We start from the raw sequence: 13,129 nt of genomic DNA, 5'->3' as shown, positions 1-13,129 counted from the left end.
CCTCGTTAGCCAATGCATCAATGTTTGCTTCCTTAGATGAACTGCTTTCATTAAGTTCAAATAATTGTTTAGCTAGTTCTCTCCCCTTAGCCAATGAAGCTTTGTACTTGACCCTGAATTCACCTAGGGCTTCTTCAAATTCTCCAAGCCTATTAGATATCTCTCTATAACTCATTTCTTCACCCATGTTATCCGTAGGGATCCTTCCCAAGCGGTTAAGCCTTAAGGGAATTAGCCTCTGATACAAATTGATAAACTTATAAGGCACTGAGAGGGCGGGGGGGGTGAATCAGTGCAAGCAAAAACAATATAAATTTGATCACCACTTTAATCAACTTGAAACTTAACAATCATTCAAGGAAAATAACCACATAAGCTAACACCCAATAAAACATGCACCACATAGCACAATGTTTTTCATGTGAAACCCCAAATGGGAAAAACCACGGTGGGAATTAGTACCCACAAGATCAACTATTAAGAGTGTCTTAGCCCAGTTAAGAGCTATTAAAATAAGGCCTATTAGGACCCAACCCTATTAGGAGCTACCCAACTATGGGATTTCAAACACAAGCTAATGTGTTACCCTGTTAAAGGATTTAAACCTTCAGACCTATGAGGATCCTACCTCACCCTTTTAGGAGTGACCTTGTGAGAGGATTTTACCTCGTTGCAACTATTAGGGAACAACAAGTGATTTATTTTCATATATAACCTCTATTCCTAATTATATCCTTTTCATTTATGCTTCTAACACCGACTAAACATCAATACAAAGCTTCACCTTTCACTGCATAATCAAATTCAAACTATAGATCTCATGTCTCCTTCATCATCACCCAATAAACTTATTTTTAAAAATAAATCTGCTAAGTCAGCTAAGAGCCCTTGGAACAATTTCTTAGGTTCATTGAATGTAGTCAATCTTCCTCATCACACTTTCCTTATGTAGGCAAAACATAACACAACACAAAAATATAACATTATGTCTACCGATTTATCAATCTAAGTAATTATGCTCTACCAGTTTTGTGTTCTTTATGATTGACTTCTCAAAACATCATAACTTTCTCATTCCATTGAATTTGTTGATGCGGTTCAAGTCATAGACTCATATCAATGTCATAAACATGCATACCAAACCGTAACACTTAACTCTTCACCAATCTTCCGTACCAGTCGCTTAAACATAGCTATGTCATTGTTTAACTGCTTCCACTACTGGTTGGACTAATTGACTTAGATGAGTGACAAAGCATGGTTGCCATAAATTACAACACAATACAAGTCATCAATAAACATATTACATTAATAAAATCATCATCAAGCCAATATCAATAACATTATCATCATAATTGACTTGTGGTCATGGTGAATTTTGCTCTAATGATTTTGATAGATTTTGCAAAGACTATGGCATTAATAGATAGACAACAACTCTATATTCTCCATAGTGAATGGAGTTTTAGAAAGAATCAACATGACACTGATGGAGAAGGATATGATTATGCTGAGTGATTCTAGTCTAGAACAAAAATTTTGGGTTGAAGTTGTTGCTACTGCTTGCTACCTGATTAAAAGGTTTCCTACATTAGCTCTTGTTGATAAAATGCCTATGGAAGCATTGTCAAGTCACAAGCCTTCATTAAGACATCTTAGAGTTTTTGGTTGTGAGGCATATGCACATGTACCAAAGGAGAAGTAGACAAAGCTGGAGAACAAGGCTATGAAATGTATCTTCATCAGGTATAGTTATGGTGTGAAAGGATACACGCTTTGGGACCCTATTGCACAAAAGGTAATTCATAGTAGAAGTGTTATTTTTAGATAATTTAAGTATCCTTTTGTTACATTGTAGCCAGAACAAACTAAAAAGGAAGATGTGATTCAATTCCCTTCTAAACCTAAAAGAGTTGAATCGAGACCCCTAAATAGGCAAGAAGTTGAGGAGAGATCATCCAGCTCTGAATATTCAGAAGAGGAGGAAGAACCTCCAACTCATCTTATTCGAAGGTCTAAAAGACATAGATTGATGGACTTGAAAATCACTGAGAGGGGGAGGTGAATAAGTGACACCAGAAACCAAACTACTTCAAACACTAACCAGTAGATGAACTTAACAAAGCTTATAACCACAATGTATGTAATTCAAAATGATATAACAACATTCACAAAAGGTAAATCATCCACCATAACACAAGTGTTTGTACGTGGAAAAACCAAATAGGTAAAAACCACAATGAGATGGAACTCACAAGTTAACTATCTGTAGTAATAGATAACTGACCAGTTAAGGTCTACAAAGTGCTCTGTTAGGAGAAAATCTTGTTAGAGATCCCAAAGCTTGATTAAAAACTTGTTATCTATTAAAGGTAGTACCCTATTTGGAGTAACCTCGCTGGAGGATTTAAGAATCCAAACTAATGGATCACCCTGTTAAAGGATTTATACATAGAATCTTGTTAGAGCTTACCTAGTTAAGGGATTTTGATTCTACTGTAATGGTTAGAAAACAACAAGAATGGTTTGATTTGTTCTAAGTAGCACAACACTTGCTTGATCAGATCCTTCTAATCATATTCAACACTGCTCTTCAATACATTCTTTATCTTCACACTTATTACTCTTTTACAAAACTTTCTCTCTTCATGCATACATCATTCTCATAGCATCTCTTTCAAATGATTCACTAAGATGTCTTTAAATAGACATTCAAATCTTATGTCAGTCCAACAAAATCAAAACAAAATTTCCTAGGTGTAGTGTATCTAGTCAAGTGACCATAACACATCACAAAATTTGCTGCCAAGTAGTCGATGTTAGTAACTCATCACAAAAACTAACAAGTACCGGTTGGAACAATTTATACCGGTTTGAATAAAACACATGAACCATTGTCCTTGAATCTTCTCTTGACCTCCATCTTGATCTTCATCTTGATGTTCATCTTGATGCCGACTTAGTATAACCATAGGTTGTCTCTTATGCATATACCGGTTAACATAGAGTACCAGTTAGAGATTAACCACTAAGTGTACCGGTTGACAGTGTAAACAATTGAATTTACACTGGTAGTCAATATAATCATATGTGTGTGTGTGTTTCATCAATGATAACAAATGATGAATACATTACAATCATCATCAAGCCACAATCTTCCCTTTTGGCATTGATGGAAACACTTAGAAAATTTTATAGTAGTACTGCTAAGTGTGCATGCACAACTAATTTACACATATACTCATACTCCCCCTAAATACATGCATTAATACCAAATTTTAAAAAACACACATACATATTTCTACTCCCTCTTTGACTGCAATACCAAATTGAAAAGGTAATATATATATATATATATATATATATATATATATAGAAAATTTATATCAAAGTGTTCAACATATATAACAATAACTTTTTAAAAACGTTCATGCATTAGCTAATCTCATAAAAATAGCATTGAAGATCTTCTTCATATGTGACAAAGAATTTCCCCATGATTCCAGTATGTTCGCAGAATACTCAAAAGTAGACATCAGCTGTGAATGGAATTCTTCCATTGAGTCCAGTGTGCAGGTGTCAGAGGTTGCAAGAATAGCTTTTGCATTGGAGTAGGCTCTCTGAAGAATGTCTACTTGTGATGTGAGAAGAATTTTGAGTTCTTTAAGAGATTGGAGTCTCTTTGCCTTCTCATTATCATAGTTATCCAGTTTGTTATGCAAATCATCTATAGACTTGTTAAAGGCATGTATGGAATACTTGAGTGGGACATATGCCTTGCATATTCGTTCCACTTCTTGCTCTATTTCAACTTGACTTTTTGAAATTTCAGAATAAAAGAAAGTAACGTTGGAGGTAGAGGCAAGATACATTCCTCCGGTTTCAGTAGCTTTTCTAAATAGACTTTTATTGTGAGATAGAGCCATTTTGTCATTTTCAATATTCTTTGCTAGTTTTTCTCCATATTTCTTCTTGTGGCTCTTTTCAGCATACAGTTGAGCAACATCTTCTAGTGACTTGATTTGATCAGATTCATCTGCAACTAACTGATCGAGTTTGCGAATGGGTGTAGAAAGATGTGCTATAGATGTTTCTAGTAGTAGACTAGACAAAATGTCTACTGTAGTCTAAATTGTCTCTGCTTCAATCTTTTCCTCTTTCAATCTCTTCTTATGCATTGTAGATTGCATAACATTAGCAATCTTCCTTATTTAGGAGGGGCTCATACTGTCCACGTACATGGTTCCTTAAATACTCAAAGAATCTTCATCATCCTCATCAATTTGCTTTTGTTTTGCTGGTTCAGAGGATAGAACAATGATTGATCTCTGAGTATTCTTCTCTGTTTCCTTTTCAAGTGGCTGGGTGGCAACATTTTCAGTAGGCTCCTTCTGAATTTCTTGAATGACCGATGGAGAATGGGGTTTCTCCACTTGTTTGGTTGTCAGTGGATTGTCCCCTTTTAGTTGAGTTACCAGTTTCTCAACTAGTGTAACCTGTACATCAATTATTGCTAGGGACTCCATATCTGGTGCAATGTTGTCTCTTGATAGATCCATTGTATTCTAAAAACCATCATTAACAAGAATAATGGAATCATCCTTTTTCTTAAGGGGATAGACCTCATCAGGTTGAATAATCTCCTCTTCATCCATTTCTGGTAGAGTAACATCATTAGTAACATTAGCCTCATTCTTAGAAGAATGGATGAGTTCTTCTCCTTTTTAAATTCATAGGTTATCTGATGTGTCTCAGATTCAATAATTGCCCTTTTTCCATTAAGAAGTTTCAATCTTCTTTCTTTAAAAGAAAAATGTACTTTGTACTGATAAACTAAAGCACTAATTCAATCCATAGATAAATTGGGAAAATATTGTAAAAATATTTCATCAATAATTTATTTTTCCAATTGAACAACTTCCTCCCATTTATCTAGAAGAATATTATACAAAGAGATTGAAATATTCTTTTCCAAATCATGTGGAAATCTATTGTAATGACCCAAATAAGTGATTACCTGTTGAATGACTTGCTTCTGCTCATCTTCAGTGAAAGAATCAAAATATTCTTTGACATTGTCAAACCTATTCCTCCCTAGTGTCTTCATTGTTCTCTCACAAACTATGTCAGGTTTGTAAGTAGATATATCAATAGGTGTAGTTTCCTTTGGCACTACCTTTTCCTTATTGGATGTTCTACCAGTTTCTTTACCCTTCTTTGGTTCTTCATCAGAATCCATTCCCTCAAACTCTGGTTGCAAAATTAATTTCATGCCTTTCTTCTTTGTCTCCTTCTTAGTATATATTTTGGGTTCTAGTTCTTTTTTGGTTAGGACACTCCTAGTAACCCTAGTACTCTTTGTTTCTGGAGATGTTTCACCAGTCTTTTTATTCTTTCCTCTTGCACTTTTAACAGGTGCAGTACCGGTTTGTGCAGGTGCATCTTGGACTGCCACAATGTCCAATTTTCTTTCCTTTTTGGCTATAAGTGATGCCAATAGAGTGTTAGCATAAATGACCAATAGATCATAGTTAACTTCATAACTCATGTCTTCCATTTATTTCTCTCTTGGCTCAACAACTTGCATTAGGAAAAAATCAATGGTAAGGGTGAAGATTATGTCCTTCTCAAAGTGTTTTACCACTTCTTCTGGTACCCTCATTCTCATACTCATTTTCTTTTGGAACTCATTGGAATACTTATTTAGGGCAGCATGGAAAGTATTCTTTACAACCTTGATGTTGTTCTTGATTTGAGCCGAGACCAGTGAGTCCTTTGACCACTCAATGTCTCCAATCCCTGGTAGAAAGTTCTGAAAGTAAAAGAATAGAATGACTAATAGCTGACCAAACTTGAATTTCAAACTACTATCCTTCTTGATAGATTTCAAATTCAAAAATAGTTGTCTTCTGATAGCTTCACATAGATCATAATTTGCATTATCCATAATCATTCTGTGAGCTGTATGGACTACTGTAGATGGAACACTATTAAGTCTACTGGAGTAAAATACTCAGTAGCCTATCACCATTGCTGCTAATTTTACTGCAGGGTCCTTTATGTTGTTGACGGAAAAAGCATGCTCATCAAATGTAGAACCAGTTAAGTCAAAGATAGTATCCTTTAAAAAATTTCTCAACTCAGGTACTTCACTAGTTGAGAAATAACTAGCTATAGCTTGAATTGATTCCTTTGTAATTGTGTGAGTTCTTTCCAAGTACATGTTTTCTCCATGAACTCTACTCAAAATTATTCTGATATGTGCTTCTTCGAAATCATCAAGAAGAAAAGAGGCATTATGAAAACCCTTTTCAAAAACCCTAGCATACCGTGTCTTAATCTTTCCATTCTTATTGCAAAGTTATTTCAATTGTGTGTAGATATATAGAGACCCTAAGTCTTCTAACATGCAGTAAATATAACTAGACAAATCACCTTTGACCAAAAATCTGCTTGGAACTTGCGACAATGCATTATGTGACACAATCTTATCTGCCTTTAGAGCTTCCATAGGCTCATAAGTGATCATTAACCTCTCTTCAAACTTTGAAGTAGATGCCATTATAGATGAGCAAGATTCAAAGTAGTATATTCAAAGAAATACTTTGTTTCGTGCATGTTGCCCTATTTACCAGTTGAAATGCCCAAGTACACACCAGTTCGACCTTCTGCAATCCCTCCAATTCAGCAATAATCAACAAGACAATCTTTCTCAGCTCTGCAAGCACTTCAAATTTCTTTCTTGAATGAGTTAGGGTAAACATGACGAAGTAAAACTTGCTTTTATCCTTTTTACCTATTGCATTAAATGCTCTCCCACTTTAGGGTTACAAACCCTAGTTTCACCGCTCAAGGGGAAAACCGGTTGATAACATATCGACAAAAAGTTACCAAACTTTCATGTTTCAAAATTCTTTTCCCGCTCACTTTTCATAAGGGATCTAAAGGTAATTTAACCATTAATCTCCCCTTAGCCATATTAAAAACGCTTAATTCACCAGTGCAGGGTTCTCTTCATTGGGTGAAGGAACAATTTCTTCTCCAGATGAGTCATCACTTTTCTTCTTCCACATCCGATTCATTTCCTCTTTGGTTTCTTCAACATCAACTTTCTACTTTCCTTTCTAATCTTTAGAAGAGTTGACCAGTTTGCTATTTCTGTATCTACAAAATTTTGCTAAGTGCCCTGGTTTGTTACAGTGATAATAGGCCATACCAGATGATCTCCAAGGTCCTACATTTCCTCTTCCTATTCTTCTTTTGCAGTTCATACCCACATGACCAATTTTATTACAGATGGTGCAAATAACATTTGTTACCTTATCTATCTTGAATGGGCTAAACCAGTTGTCGTAGGGTCTTTGCCATTTCAAGTTTACCCGGTTGTTAAAGTTCCTCATCCGATCACCATTTGGTCTTGGATGCATGTGTGGTACAGTATTTTTTGCTCCATGGCTGCACTCAACAGATCTATGTCCATACATTCCACATGTGAAATAATGACCTTCAACTTTCTTGGACACATACCTAGCATTAGTATTGTAACTTGTATTTCTATTGGGTTTGTCTCTACAAACATTTGAAATGTGACTAGGTTTATGGCAAACAAAACAAACGTGTTTAAATACCTTCTTACTGGTAGGCTTCTTGATCTTAGGAGCAAATTTGTTCTTAGGATTGTTTCTCTTTGTATCAGATGATTGACCTTTTTCAGTCGTGTGAAAACCAAGTCTAGAGATATCACCCTTCATTCTTTGTGATTGAATTTGTTCTTCTAGCATAGTGGAACTTCTGTTGAACTTCTCCAATTTCTCATTGGCTTCAGTAAGTTATTTTGTGAGATCTTCATTATGTTTAGACAGGTTCTCTTTCAGAGATGATGCAAGTTCAAGATCTAGCTATAGGTTCTCCTTTTCTTCTCTTTTAGCAATCAAATTCTCATGAATAGTGTATTTTTTCCACTTGATCTTAATAATCTCTTGATCTCCTTCTCTGATAAGATCTTCATCAACTCTTCTGTTTCTAGTTCCTAACTCATCTGGATAGTAAGACCTTCTAGCTCTCTCCTTAGATTCAATTTCTCATCATTTAACTTTTCAATTTCCTCTACAAAAGCATCAATATTGGCTTCATTTGAAGAACTATTATCAGTTAACTCTAATAGTTGTTCAGTTAGCTCTCTCCTTTTAGTTTGAGAAGCTTTCAGTTTGACCCTAAGGGCTTCAAGTTCATCTCTGCTAGCTTCTATCCCTCTAGCCATCTCAAAGTAGCTCATGTCCCCCATGGTGGTTTCAAGGCTCCCTTCTAAGCAGTTAAGCTTCAAAGAAGTTAGGCTATGATACCAATTGATGGACTTGAAAAGAATTGAGAGGGGGGGAGTGAATTAATGACACCAAAAACCAAACTACTTCAAACACTAACTGATAGATGAACTTAATAGACCTTATAACCACAATGCATGTAATCCAAAATGATATAACATCATTCACAAAAAGTAAATCATCCACCATAACACAAGTGTTTGTATGTGGAAAACCCAAATAGGTAAAAACCACGGTGAGATGGAACTCACAAGTTAACTATTTGTAGTAATAGATAACTGACCAATTAAGGTCTACAAAGTGCTTTGTTAGGAGAGAATCTTGTTAGTGATCCCAAAGCTTGATTAAAAGCTTGTACCTATTAGGAGTAACCTCACTAGAGGATTTAAGAATCCAAACTAATGGATCACCCTGTTAAAGGATTTATACATAGAATCTTGTTAGAGCTTACTCGGTTAAGGGATTTCGATTCTATTGTAATGGTTATAAAACAACAAGAATGGTTTGATCTATTCTGAGTAGCACAATACTTGCTTGATCAAATCCTTCTAATCATGTTCAACACTACTCATCAACACACTCTTTATCTTCACACTTATTACTCTTTTACAAAACTTTCTCTCTTCATGCATAAATCATTCTCATAACATCTCTTTCAAATGATTCACTAAGATATCTTTAGATAGACATTCAAATCTTATGTCGGTCCAAGGAAATCAAAACACAATTTCCTAGGTGTAGTGTATCTAGTCAAGTGACCATAACTCATCACAAAAGTTTTGGCCAAGTAGTCAGTGCTGGTAACTCATCACAAAAACTAACAAGTACCGGTTGGAACAATCTATACCAGTTTGAATAAAATATATGAACTGTTGTCCTTGAATCTTTGCTTGACCTCCATCTTGATCTTCATCTTGATGCTGACTTAGTATAACCATACGTTGTCTCTTATGCATATATTGGTTAACACAAAGTACTAGTTAGAGATTAACCACTAAGTATACTAGTTGATAGTGTAAACAATTGAAGTTACATCTGTAGTTAATATAATCATATGTGTGTGTGAGTGTTTCATCAATGACGACAAATGATGAATACATTACAATCATCATCAAGCCAACATAGATAACCACCTAAAAGGTATTCACCTGATGATTGGAAATGTATTTTTTCTTTGAATACTTATGTGGATGAACCAAAATTTTTAGAAGAGGCATTACATATGAATGATGCAGAATCCTGGAAGATTTCTATGGAAGAAGAAATGACAGCTTTGAGAAAGAATGATACATGGGATCTTGTACCATTGCATGAAGGATGAAATCTTGTTGGTTGCAAATGGGTGTTCAAGAGAAATATTGGTTCAGATGGGAGCATTGAGAAGTATAAAGTAAGGTTGGTTGTAAAAGGATACTCTCAGGTTGAGGGTGTTAATTATGGTGAGATATTTTCTCTTGTTGCCAAAATGACATCCATTAGATTTTTGTTTTCAATTGTTGTTGCTTATGATTTAGAAGTTGAGCAAATGGATATGAAAACTACTTTCCTTCATGGTGATTTGGAGGAGGATATTCATATGATATAGCTGAAGCACTATGTGGTAAAAGGTAAATGTAATTTGGTCTATAAATTAATGAAATCCCTGTATGGCCTCAAACAAAGTCCTAGGACATGGTACCATAAATTTGATACATATGTCTTGAGTTTGGGAATTGAGCATTCTAAATCAGATCACTGTGCTTATTATAAAATGGATGGGGATCATTTCCTATACATTGCATTGTATGTTTAAGATATGTTATTGATTGGTAAAGGGAAAGGTATGATTGTTGGCAATTGACACTCAATTGGTTGGTTTCACTATCTTGTCATTGATGGAAACATGGTATTTTGTTCTGGCTTCATGTGTTTGGTTCAGTTGTGTACCGATAGGCACTTCACAGACACTACACCGGTAGCGACACCGGCACTGACAAGACAAAAGGATTTCTTTGGTTACCAGCAATGCAGATCGACATGGTTTAGAATATGGTTATCAGTATTGGAGGCCGACATCTCTTGCATTTGGCATTGACAATTATTTTTAATATTTATGCATTTATATTATCTAGCCAACATGTAATTTGATATTGTAATTATCTTTGTACAATGACATAAGGCATGATAAGTTATATAGGGTATATAGGTCAGTTGGCTTAAATAATTTTTGATATAGACATGGATATGGACAAAGACATGGTGATGGATATGTGAATGTGATATAATGCGAAATATATCAGAGAGATTATGTATGTGAGAATATTCATGTAAGGGTTATTCTGGTAAAGGGTTTAGGGTTTCAGACCAGAACAGATAGAGGTTAAACAAGAACTATATTTTGGCATAGAAGATGCTATCTTAGCAGTTCAACACTTCTCTGGATTGTAGTCTAGATTTATATGTAGTTAGTGAGGCTCCATTTGTGATGGAGAAGTGTGCTCACGTATATAAGCCTTCCTGCAAGTGCAAGCCCCTTATATTTTGTAATATCTCTTCATCTAGCCAGTGGATTGATATTGTGGGACAAATCCCATCGTGGTTTTTCCTCTTTGAGGTTTTCCACATATAATTTTGTGTGTTCTGATTCTCATTTATGTGATTGTCTTATTGGTTACTTTACTTCTTTCAATTTTGTATGTATCGGTATATCGATTGGTGTATGCATGTTTTAATAAGGCTTAAATTGATCATTTTGATATAACACTGATTCACCCCCCCTCTTAGTGTTATTTGATTCCAACAATTTGTATCAGAGCCTTGTGCCTCAGAGGAAGTTTAATAGCTTGAGGAAGATACAGAATCTAGAATCCATGGATATGGGTTTGGAGAAACAACTTGAGATGGCACTTAAAGCTACAAGATGAATTGAATTATGCTAAGGAATTCATTCTTGTCATACAAGAGAGGTTATCATCTATTCAGGCTAGGGGGAAGGAACTTTTGCAAAGTCAGGATGATGAAGAGAAAGATGCACTTAAGGAACAATGTCAGAAATTAAGTCAAGAGAACATGGTTATGAAAAATGAAATGCAAGCTATAACTATCAAGATGTCTAAGGAGATTGAGGACCAAACTAAAAAAGAAGAAAATCTTGTTGTATCCCTAAAGAACAAATTTGAAGAATGTTGTGGGTTGGTCCATGAGAATGATACGTTGAGAAATGATTTAGTACAATCCCAAAGTAATGAACAAGAGCTTGAGAGACAAATAATAATTCTGAGAGAAGATCTAACTACTACAAGTGAGTATAAAGAAAAATTCAAGATTATCTCAACACAACTAGATGAGTTATTGAAGAGACAAAGGCAGATTGGAGATTCTAGTGGACTTGGATTTGAGCAAGGATAGAGTTCCGATACTACTAATGAAGATCAAAACCATAAGGCACTGGTAAGGCAATATAACATTTATAAATTTAATGATAGATGTTTTGTTTGCAATAAATTTGGTCACATGGCTAGACAATGTAGAAACAGAGCAAATCAGAACCTTGATTCTGCTCCAGGTAAATGTTCTAAATGCAATAAGTATGGTCATAAGACAGAAGATTGTAGAATGAATGTTAAATGCTATGCATGTGGAAAGTTTGGACATATGGCTAATCAGTGTAGGTCAAGCAATTTTAACTATTTTAGCAAAGCAATTCAAAGGAACAATGTTACATGTTATGCATATAATGAGGCTGGACATATTGCTAAATTTTGTAGAAGTAGAAATCCACCGGTTTGTAATGGAGGATAAAATGAGAAAGGGAAAGAGAAGGTTAGTGAAATATAGCAAGATCATACTTAGAGATGGGTTAGGAAGACTGAAGAACAATCATTAGTTGGAAATGCACCAGTTACTTATCTGGCAGAGGAGGTTGTTGTTGCATCGACAAGTAGCTCATCTGGTAACTGAGGTAGATGCCTTAGGGGTAGGAAAAATTCATGAAGATACTACATATGAACCGGGAAGAGGTTCTAGAAAATGTTCCAGACATTGGAGATGTTTATCTGGCATAGATATGTTTTGTTCAAGATCTGGTATCTTTTACCGACAGTCATTAATGTCAATGGAAGATTAAAGTTTTTTTTTTCAGAGGTTAAAAGGTCGAATTCACTTCATTATTGATCACCTTGCATTTAGAGCGATTTCAGAGTGATTAAAAGTGACTAAGAGTGATCAAAGGCATTTCAGAGCAATCAGATTTCTTCTAGAGAGATTTCACCGGTAACTGGAAGAATTTGTTAAGGGTTTTCATCGAAAGCGATCAATAGGTATTTATCTTTAAACATGGAAGCGGGATCATCATATATTCCTATCTTTGTTGCAAAACCAACTATAGTAGAGATCAAGGACCACCTCAGGCCAATTTTCAAGCGGTATCTGCATGTGGCTACCCTGGAAGATTTGATTGGAGCATTTTCCCATGTTCCAGAGGGAGTTGTCTATGTTGAAGATGTTAGGGCATACATAGACTATCATATTGAGGATTTGGGAACATCTGAAATAAAGGGCATGTACATGAGCGAGCTAATGGGAGAATCTGGAAAGATCAAATTGACATACAAGCACATTGAAGACTTAGGGTTTATCGACATTCTAGACATCCCATAATTTAAAGATGAGATAATTAGGTATGTTTTGAGAAGAGTACATGGGGAGTTTATCTGGTTAGATAGACCATACAAGATCACCAAGGAAGTCATTAGGGCAACCACCACTTTACCAGTGGTTGGGCAACATCCAGATAAAAAGGTTTCAAATGATTATGTCAACAAAATCAT

Source organism: Cryptomeria japonica, chromosome 2 (assembly GCF_030272615.1).
Source record: "Cryptomeria japonica chromosome 2, Sugi_1.0, whole genome shotgun sequence".
Taxonomy (NCBI): domain Eukaryota; kingdom Viridiplantae; phylum Streptophyta; class Pinopsida; order Cupressales; family Cupressaceae; genus Cryptomeria; species Cryptomeria japonica.
Note: the sequence above shows the minus strand (reverse complement) of the source record.